At 40.6% G+C, this 9,924-nt stretch overlaps 1 long non-coding RNA gene across 2 annotated transcripts; it reads left to right on the forward strand.

Moving 5' to 3' along the window:
- The first annotated feature begins 25 nt into the window (after positions 1-25).
- LOC135509092 (uncharacterized) lies at positions 26-8,120 on the forward strand. Of its 2 annotated transcripts, XR_010450888.1 has the most exons (4): positions 26-121; positions 1,057-1,103; positions 1,861-1,963; positions 5,040-8,120. It is a non-coding gene; the product is annotated as an uncharacterized LOC135509092 (long non-coding RNA). The 2 variants fall into 2 exon arrangements; XR_010450887.1 differs by lacking the exon at positions 5,040-8,120 and having other exon boundaries at positions 1,861-2,984.
- The last annotated feature ends 1,804 nt before the right edge of the window (positions 8,121-9,924 follow it).

Below are 9,924 nucleotides of genomic sequence, written 5' to 3' on the forward strand. Positions count from 1 at the left end.
AAGGGGGGAGCTCGAGAGAGCGGAGCAGCGCGAGTCTGCGAGAGGACTGCCACCGGGGTCAGAGAGCACACAGTAGGCTACAGAAGCTCAGAGCAAAGGACGCGACTGCACTGGGACAACTGTTAGTAGAATTGTAAATAGGATTCAAAGCAAGCTATTTTTGAACCATTTATATTTTTGGATAGCCTACAAATGAGCTCATTTAGCCATAGACGACTTTGTTGCCTAAGAAGTTTGAGGGTATTCTTCCACGTCTGTTTAAAGAAATAGTCGGTGTTGTATTGCACTATATTTTAATGTTAAAACGTATTATACAAAATACGACAATAATTAACATTATACAGAATAAAATACACATTTGAACTGTTAAATGTAAGTTCGTACATATCAGGGTAAATTAAAACAATGATGTGCACTTGGAAATTATAAGAAAACAGGCTATACATTTGTGAATAAACTGTTATGACCCGTTGTACTGCATGTTGCCTTCTTAATGCATGCAGTATCCTCAATCTCAATAGCAACAAAGGAGAAAAGAAAAAGTAACACTATTCTTCAACTAGTTTATATGTATACATGAACAACAGTGCATACATAACATACAGTATGTTGGTGTGCTGTATGCAGATTCTTGCGATCCTATGCAGTAACAGTTGAGGTGGTCTAATCTCCCAGAGGAAGTGATTAGGTCTAAGTGCTGTTATGTGGCCCTGTTCCTTAATGTAAGGCCCCTTCAGCAAACAAAATGTGCATTATTTTGCTTTTCTACTGACATGGGTGCATAACCTGACTCCATGCAATTACCTCATACTTAGGATATTTTCATTTAGTTGTAACGTATTATGGAGGAAAGAATTACCTTTCCTTAGTGTTGATTCACACTTCAGCACTTCCTAGATAACAATATCTGGTGCTTTTCGATGTAGGTGTGTGTATGTGACGGTTTGTGTGTGACAGTGTGTGTTTGTGGAAGTCATGCAGTATGTACAATGATGGGTATTTCTCTAAACCTTCATATCCTCTCCTTCCTTTCTCCCTCTTTAACTGTTGTCTTAGTGTGTGAGGATAGGCTGAAGGGCTTCAGTTCTATGGCAACCAGACTGGTGAGTATTTCATGACGTCTGTCCATGTCAAGTGATGGTATGCCACCGTCAATGCTCTTTTGAGTAATTTGTGGTTTCGCTGAGGGGTTGCATGGTTCAGTTGAATCTGTTGATGGCAAAAAATGCTCCTGAAAATGGACAGTACAGTAATTTGGTCGGCAGGTAGCCTAGTGGTATTTATTAGCCTAGTAGCCTAGTGGTATTTATTTTATTTTACCAGGCAAGTCAGTTAAGAACAAATTCTTATTTTCAATGGCAGCCTAGGAACAGTGTTTTAACTGCCTGGTTCAGGGGCAGAACGACAGATTTTTACCTTGTCGGCTCGGGGATGGAGCGTTGGACTAGTAACCGAAAGGTTGCAAGATCGAATCCCCGAGCAGACAAGGTCAAAAACTGTCGTTCTGCCCCTGAACCAGGCAGTTAACCCACTGTTCCTAGGCTGCCATTGAAAATAAGAATTTGTTCTTAACTGACTTGCCTGGTAAAATAAATCTAGAAAATAAGGAACAAAACCTGCGATAAAACAGTTTAGCAGAAAAGCCAATCTTAGCCTTGAGACCATGCTGCTTACCATTCTACCCCACATTATATTTATTCAAAGCTATCTACATCAGTGACAGTACAGTCTCCTGTATGGGAAAAGATGACCCTCAGTTGACCTCAAAAATACTAATTAAGTGGACTTATCCATAATGCTAGGTAGAGAAATCAATAGGGTGACTGGCTGTTCACAATGCAGTGTGGCTCTTTCAAGCAGCAGTGGTCTATGGGTTAAGGAAAGCCCTGGTGGATCCCAGTGAATGCAGCAGCTTGGGTTGAGCACACCCTCTGGAGCCATATTGACTGATTCAGCAACTGAGGTAATCAGTGGAAGGAGATACAAATATCTCCCCACCCACCCCTACCACACATACAAGCACACACCAACCAACTCCCCATTTCTCTGCCAGCCCCATATGCTCTCCTCCATTGTCTACCCCACCTCAGTTGTGAAAATCCCAAGGTTCAAATAGATGGCAGTACATGTTCTCTGGTTTCTTGGCTAAAAACAGCCTGTGGATATTGGTTTACTATTGGCAAATGGTCAGGCATTCTAGTTTCTTTGCGGAAATTACTTCTACTTTGGGAATGATGTCACATCTTAGTGAGTGAGGCAGCAGTGCTTTTTCCTTGGCCTTTGTGACCTCATCATCACCTTTTGACCCCTAAGTAGAAAACATTTTTGTCAATTGTGACTTGTTCAATAATTAAAGAGGACAGTCCAATACAGTGGCATCATATACTGTACAACCCCACCTTCAGAGGAGGATGCAGGAAAAGACGAGCTAGCATCACTTTGAAAAGTCAAAACAATACACCAAATTAAACAATTGAGTCCAATGTCATGGGTCTCTAGAGACTTTGCCTGAGCAGAGTTTGTCATTTCAAACCCAGACTATATATTTTCTTACCTGATCAAGGAACCTCACCAATATAAACAGTATACACATTATATATGCTGTTACCAATTTAACGCAGGTGGAATTAGTAATCACCCTGTGGCACACTCTGTCATTTTATATTTGTTCAAAGACGTAGCCTTTCTAAGGGGGTGTCACTTGATATTTAGTGGCACCAGCCTTGTTTCCCAAGTCAGCTTTGTTTCTATCCAGTCTGGGTAAATTGGGCTTTTGATTCAAAATAGACATCAAGGGATGCTGACACATTCCCCACACCAAGTCATAGTCCATAAAACAGTATTCCTTGTCCTATTACTTTTCACTGCAATGCTACACATTTACTCTTGCTAGGGACTCTCACAATTGTTGCATGTTTGTACTAGTGGTAATTGTTACGAACAGGGATGTCATGAACCCCAAAAATCGGAGTGGTCACAAAGTACATTAGGATTGCTGGGCGGGTGGTCTGGAGGGGGTCTATGCTCCCCCCCCCCATCGCAAAGTTGAAGAATTTTTCAAACACCTGAAAAAGCTTTTTCCTTCAATCAAGAGATATACTCATTATGCTTAATTAAAGGTTAACTTTTTTTAAATGTGTATCTAAGCATACCTCTTGAGCTATCTGTATCCGGAGGCCAGGTAATATATCTCTGTGAAAATAAAAGGAGGCCAGGTAATATATCTCTGTGAAAATAAAAGGAGGCCATATAATATATCTCTGTGAAGATAAAAGGAGGCCAGGTAATATCTCTCTGTGAAGATAAAAGGAGGCCAGGTAATATATCTCTGTGAAGATAAAAGGAGGCCAGGTAATATATCTCTGTGAAAATAAAAGGATGCCAGGTAATATATTTTCGTGAAAATAAAAGGAGGCCAGGTAATATATTTTCGTGAAAATAAAAGGAGGCCAGGTAATATATCTCTGTGAAGATAAAAGGAGGCCAGGTAATATATCTCTGTGAATATAAAAGGAGGCCAGGTAATATATCTTCTTGAAGATGTCATTTAGGATTCAACGTCCAACGCCTGTCTTAATTTTCCCCATGTCTCTCTCAATCCTGGTTCAATTATTTCTCCTTCCATTTACCATTAGTGTTGTCAGGGGATGTTTATCAAAGGTAGAAGGTTAGAAGGGCTACGGATGGTCTCAATTTACCCATGGAAGGAAAGGAGAAAAAGGTCTGTCATGAGAGATTTGGTAATGATTTGTCTTTATGATGTATATGGCTGTCAGTTTAGGTAGGTTAAGGCGGAAGGTTCTGTCATAGACAGTGGAATTGGCAGTTTGTTGTACAGTGTGAGCCTACATGTACCAATTGTGGTGAAGGTCACAAAGGTGAATGATTTTGTGGCTGCAGTATGTGTCACTGTGAGTGAATGCACATTATTTCCAGATAGCCCACTCACTGGCCTAGTGTAAATACACATGCTCCTCTCTGGAAAGAGCATTATTAATTAAATATTTACTTTGGGAATAATAAACAATTAACTTGGTCCCAGCATGATTTACGTTGTACATACCTGTATCAAAGAACTGGTGCTGACTGGACGTTAATCATTTTAATCTGATGTAATTATATTCTAATTAGAGTGTGCGTCACATCCAAAGCAAGCTAAAATAAGTAAAATGTATTTTTTAAGGAAATTATTAAATCCATGGAATATGTATACGACTAAATGGCCAGATGATGGGAACTGAGAAAGGGATGTTTTTTAATGGATTAAGCTGAAAGTATTTACATACAGTACTGGTTAAAAGTTTGGACACCTACTCATTCAAGTTTTTAAAGAAATAATGTGTTCTAGCAAGGGCTGATTTCAAGGTTTTACTGCTAACCTACAAAGCATTACATGGGCTTGCTCCTACCTATCTCTCTGATTTGGTCCTGCCATACATACCTACACGTACGCTATGGTCACAAGACGCAGGCCTCCTAATTGTCCCTAGAATTTCTAAGCAAACAGCTGGAGGCAGGGCTTTCTCCTATAGAGCTCCATTTTTATGGAACGGTCTGCCTACCCATGTCAGAGACGCAAACTCGGTCTCAACCTTTAAGTCTTTACTGAAGACTCATCTCTTCAGTGGGTCATATGATTGAGTGTAGTCTGGCCCAGGAGTGGGAAGGTGAACGGAAAGGCTCTGGAGCAACGAACCACCCTTGCTGTCTCTGCCTGGCCGGTTCCCCTCTATACTCAGCTTTGTCTCAGGATGGTAAGTTGGTGGTTGAAGATATCCCTCTAGTGGTGTGGGGGCTGTGCTTTGGCAAAGTGGGTGGGGTTATATCCTTCCTGTTTGGCCCTGTCCGGGGGTGTCCTCGGGTGGGGCCACAGTGTCTCCTGACCCCTCCTGTCTCAGCCTCCAGTATTTATGCTGCAGTAGTTTGTGTCGGGGGGCTGGGGTCAGTTTGTTATATCTGGAGTACTTCTCCTGTCCAATTCGGTGTCCTGTGTGAATCTAAGTGTGCGTTCTCTAATTCTCTCCTTCTCTCTCTCGGAGGACCTGAGCCCTAGGACCATGCCCCAGGACTACCTGACATGATGACTCCTTGCTGTCCCCAGTCCACCTGGCCGTGCTGCTGCTCCAGTTTCAACTGTTCTACCTTATTATTATTCGACCATGCTGGTCATTTATGAACATTTGAACATCTTGGCCATGTTCTGTTATAATCTCCACCCAGCACAGCCGGAAGAGGACTGGCCACCCCACATATATATGCTCTCTCTAATTCTCTTTCTTTCTTTCTCTCGGAGGACCTGAGCCCTAGGACCATGCCCCAGGACTACTTGACATGATGACTCCTTGCTGTCCCCAGTCCACCTGGCCGTGCTGCTGCTCCAGTTTCAACTGTTCTGCCTTATTATTATTCGACCATGCTGGTCATTTATGAACATTTGAACATCTTGGCCATGTTCTGTTATAATCTCTACCCGGCACAGCCAGAAGAGGACTGGCCACCCCACATAGCCTGGTTCCTCTCTAGGTTTCTTCCTAGGTTTTGGCCTTTCTAGGGAGTTTTTCCTAACCACCGTGCATCTACACCTGCATTGCTTGCTGTTTGGGGTTTTAGGCTGGGTTTCTGTACAGCACTTTGAGATATCAGCTGATGTACGAAGGGCTATATAAATAAATTTGATTTGATTTGATTTCTACATTGTAGAATAATAGTGAAGACATCAAACTATTAAATAACACATATGGAATCATGTAGTAAGCCAAAAAGTGTGAAACAATATATATATTTTAGATGTTTCAAAGTAGCCACCCTTTGCCTTGATGACAGCTTTGTACACTCTTGGCATTCTCTCAACCAGCTTCATGAGGTAGTCACCTGGAATGCTTTTCCAACAGTCTTGAAGGAGTTCCCCCATATGCTGAGCACTTGTTGGCTGCTTTTCCTTCACTCTGCAGTCCAACTCATCCCAAACCATCTTAATTTGGTTGAGGTCTGGTGACTGTGGAGGCCAGGTCATCTGATGCAGCATTCCTTCACTCTCCTTCTTAGTCAAATAGCCCTTACATAGCCTGGAGGTGTGTTGGGTGATTGTCCTGTTGAAAAACAAATGATAGTCCCACTAAGCACAAGCCAGATGAAATTGCGTTGCGCTGCAGAATGCTGTGGTAGCCATGCTGGTTGTGTGCCTTGAGTTCTAAATAAATCACTGACAGTAGAAAAGCACCCCCACACCATCACACCTCCTCCTCCATGCTTTGCGGTGGGAACCACACATGCGGAGATCATTTAAGAACAAATTCTTATTTTCAATGATGGCCTAGGAACAGTGGGATTTTGACCTTGTCAGCTCGGGATCCCCGAGTTGCAACCCTCTGGTTACTAGTCCAATGCTCAAAACACTAGGCTACCTGGTGCCCCAGGTGTCCTTTAGCAGTGGTTTCTTTGCAGTATTTCGACCATGAAGGTCTGATTCACGCAGTCTCCTCTGAACAGTTGATGTTGAGATGTGTCTGTTACTTGAACTCTGTGAAGCATTTATTTGGGCTACAATCTGAGGTGCAGGTAATTGCCAATTTCTAAGGCTGGTAACTCTAATGAACTTATCCTCTGCAGCAGAGGTAACTGGGTCTTCCTTTCCTGTGGCAGTCCTCATGAGAGCCAGTTTCATCATAGTGCTTGATGGTTTTTGCGACTGCACTTGAAGAAACTTTCAAAGTTATTGACTGACCTTCATGTCGTAAAGTAATGATGGACTGTCATTTATCTTTGCTTATTTGAGCTGTTCTTGCCATAATATGGACTTGGGCTTTTACCAAATAGGACTATCTTCTGGATACCACCCCTACCCTACCTTGTCACAATATAACTGATTGTCTCAAATGTATGATTCCATATGTGCTATGTCATAGTTTTGATGTTTTCACTACTATTCTACAATGTAGAAAATAGTACAAATAAAGAAAAACCCTTGAATGAGTAGGTGTATCTAAACTTTTGACTGGTACAGTATACACAAAAGCTCTCTAGAGAGCACACAGTGTAGCTTGCAGTGGGATCTGAGTGCTTCTGAGGCTATAGTATGTTGGGTCTAGTGAAAGTAGCACAGCACACACTGGTCACACACTAGTTTCCTACTAATTTAAATGACATTGCATTGAACCAACATGGAATAGATGTTGAATTGACATCTGTGCCCAGTGGGCAGGTTCATAAATTGTAGAAGACATCCAATCAAATATCCCCTGCACTCTATGAAATCAATTTCTCTGAGTCGCCTAGTTAAATCCTCATTATGTGTTACCTCTCTGTGTCCCAACTCACACCCGGATGCTTTATAAACACTGAAGCATGTAAATATACCGCTCCGGGACACAATGCATGAATTAATCCCAGCTCTCACTCAAGGATTTTTGTTTTCTAATGTACTTCCAAGATGCATCCCATATAGCTGGGGGCACTTACTGCAGGGATATCCATATTTTGTAACAAAGACGGAGGCCTGAGACTGTAAATTATCATGCAGGGCTGACAACTGTTAAAACTATTACAATACTGCATTGGCAGAGCGTAGAATGAGTCCTGTAGTGAATAGGGGGGTGTTGTTTGTTGTACATTAGGTCTGGTGGGCCAAAATAAATACATAGAGTAACTACATTAACTGAGAAGAATGCTGATTGACACACAACTCCCCAAAAGGAGTTTATAAACTTTATCTCCACTATAAAAAGTGTCTAGACATGATCTCACATTTCTTTTAGCCTAACATTTTGTTTTCAACAGCAGAGATTTGTATAAACCTTACTGTTTGTCTGACATTTGCAACATTGTTTCAATATTACAATTCAAACTCCAGCTGTCCTACAGTAACGAACGAGTCGGGACAGGCAGGCAGGCAGCTTTTCTCAACCAGTCGAAATCATGAATCAGCAAGCATATTTTTTTATGGATATTTTCAAAGAAATGTCAACTGAAAAAAGGTCAAACGAAATTAAGTGCAGCTAGTTTGCAGTGTTGGCTAGCAGTTCTGAACAACAGTGTCCTGATTAGTGAGCACATTTTCTATGCCAGGCGAAATCGCGCCTCATTCGCTCATTGTTATGGATGTGTCCAAATAAATGTCTCTAGTAAACAGGTTAAACAAATGCAAATGTAGCTACTTTGCTGTTATTCTGCAAGCACTTCTTGACGTGACTGTAAATTTGCTGTAGTTGGCTAGCTAGCAAGCATAGATACAGAGCAAAAAGACTGAACGACTGAGTTGCTTCTCTAGCAACCAAACCGATAGAATGAACAACCAGCCGGGTTGGTTAGCAACCCTAGATTTTGGTCGGGACTATATCTTGCGGAAGAATGAAATGGTATGAATAAATTCATCAAAATAAGGTTTTTAATGAAAATATGTTAATCACTATTTGAATTGATTGGTAATCCATTGTATTAAATGGATAATGTCCTCGAAACGGATGTTTGGAGGATATATTGGCACGGTTTTCCGTCCTTCCGCAAGATATAGTCCTAAAAACACCCGTGCCAATATATCCTCCAAACAGCTGCTTCTCTGGCATTATCAGTTAATTAAGATAAGATACCAATTATTGGTGGACTAAAAAAAGCCAATACTGATTAATCGGGTGATTTTTAAAAATATATATTTGTAATAATGACAATTACAACAATACTGAATGAACAATGAACTATTTTATTTTAACTTAATATAGTACCTAAATAAAATCGATTTAGTCTCAAGTAAGTAATGAAACATGTTCAATTTGGTTTAAATAATGCAAAAACACAGTGTTGGAGAAGAAAGTAAAAGTGCAATATGTGTCATGTAAAAAAGCTATCATTTAAGTTCCTTACTCAGAACATGAGAACATATGAAAGCTGGTGGTTTAATATTCCCAGTTTTTCAATATTCCCAGTTAAGATGTTTTAGGTTGTAGTTATTGCGTGGACTATTTCTCTCTATACCATTTGTATTTCATAGACCTTTGACTATTGAATGTTCTTATAAGCACTTTAGTATTGCCAGTCTAATCTCGGGAGTAGGTTTGAAGTCATAAACAGCGCTGTGCTTAAAGCATTGCTAAGAGCTGCTCGCAAACACAGTAAAGTACTGTTTGAATGAATGTTTACGAGCCTGCTGCTGCCTACCACCTCTGTCAGACTGCTCTATCAAATATCAAATCATAGACTTAATTATAATAAACACACAGAAATACGAGCCTTTGGTCATTAATATGGTGACATCCGGAAACTATAATTTCAAAAACAAAACGTTTATTCTTTCAGTGAAATATGGAACCATTCTGTATTTTGTAGAACGGGTTGCAACCTTAAGTCTAATAATTGCACAACCTTCAATGTTATGTCACAATTATGTAAAATTCTAGCAAATTAATTACGGTCTTTGTTAGGAAGAAACACAGGTCGCAACGAGCCAGGCGGCCCAAACTGTTGCATATACCCTGACTCTGCTTGCACTGAACGCAAGAGAAGTGACACAATTTCCCTGGTTAATATTGCCTGCTAACATGCATTTATTTTAACTAAATAGGCAGGTTTAAAAAATATATACTTCTGTGTATTGATTTTAAGAAAGGCATTGATGTTTATGGTTAGGTACATTTGTGCATCGAATGTGCCTTTTTTTCCGAATGCCTTTTGTTAAATCATCACCCGTTTAGAAAAGTTGAAGTAGGCTGTGATTAGATGATAAATTAACAGGCACTGCATTGATGATATGCAACGCAGAACAAGCTAGTTAACTTAGTAATATCATCAACCATGTGTAGTTAACTAGTGATTATGTGAAGATTGATTGTTTTTTGTAAGATAAGTTTAATGCTCGCTAGCAACTTACTTGGCTCATTGCAGCCACAAGGTCCTTCTGACGCTGCACTCACGTAACAGGTGGTCAGCCTGTTT

The sequence above is a fragment of the Oncorhynchus masou genome, chromosome 22, assembly GCF_036934945.1.
Source record: "Oncorhynchus masou masou isolate Uvic2021 chromosome 22, UVic_Omas_1.1, whole genome shotgun sequence".
Lineage (NCBI taxonomy): Eukaryota > Metazoa > Chordata > Actinopteri > Salmoniformes > Salmonidae > Oncorhynchus > Oncorhynchus masou.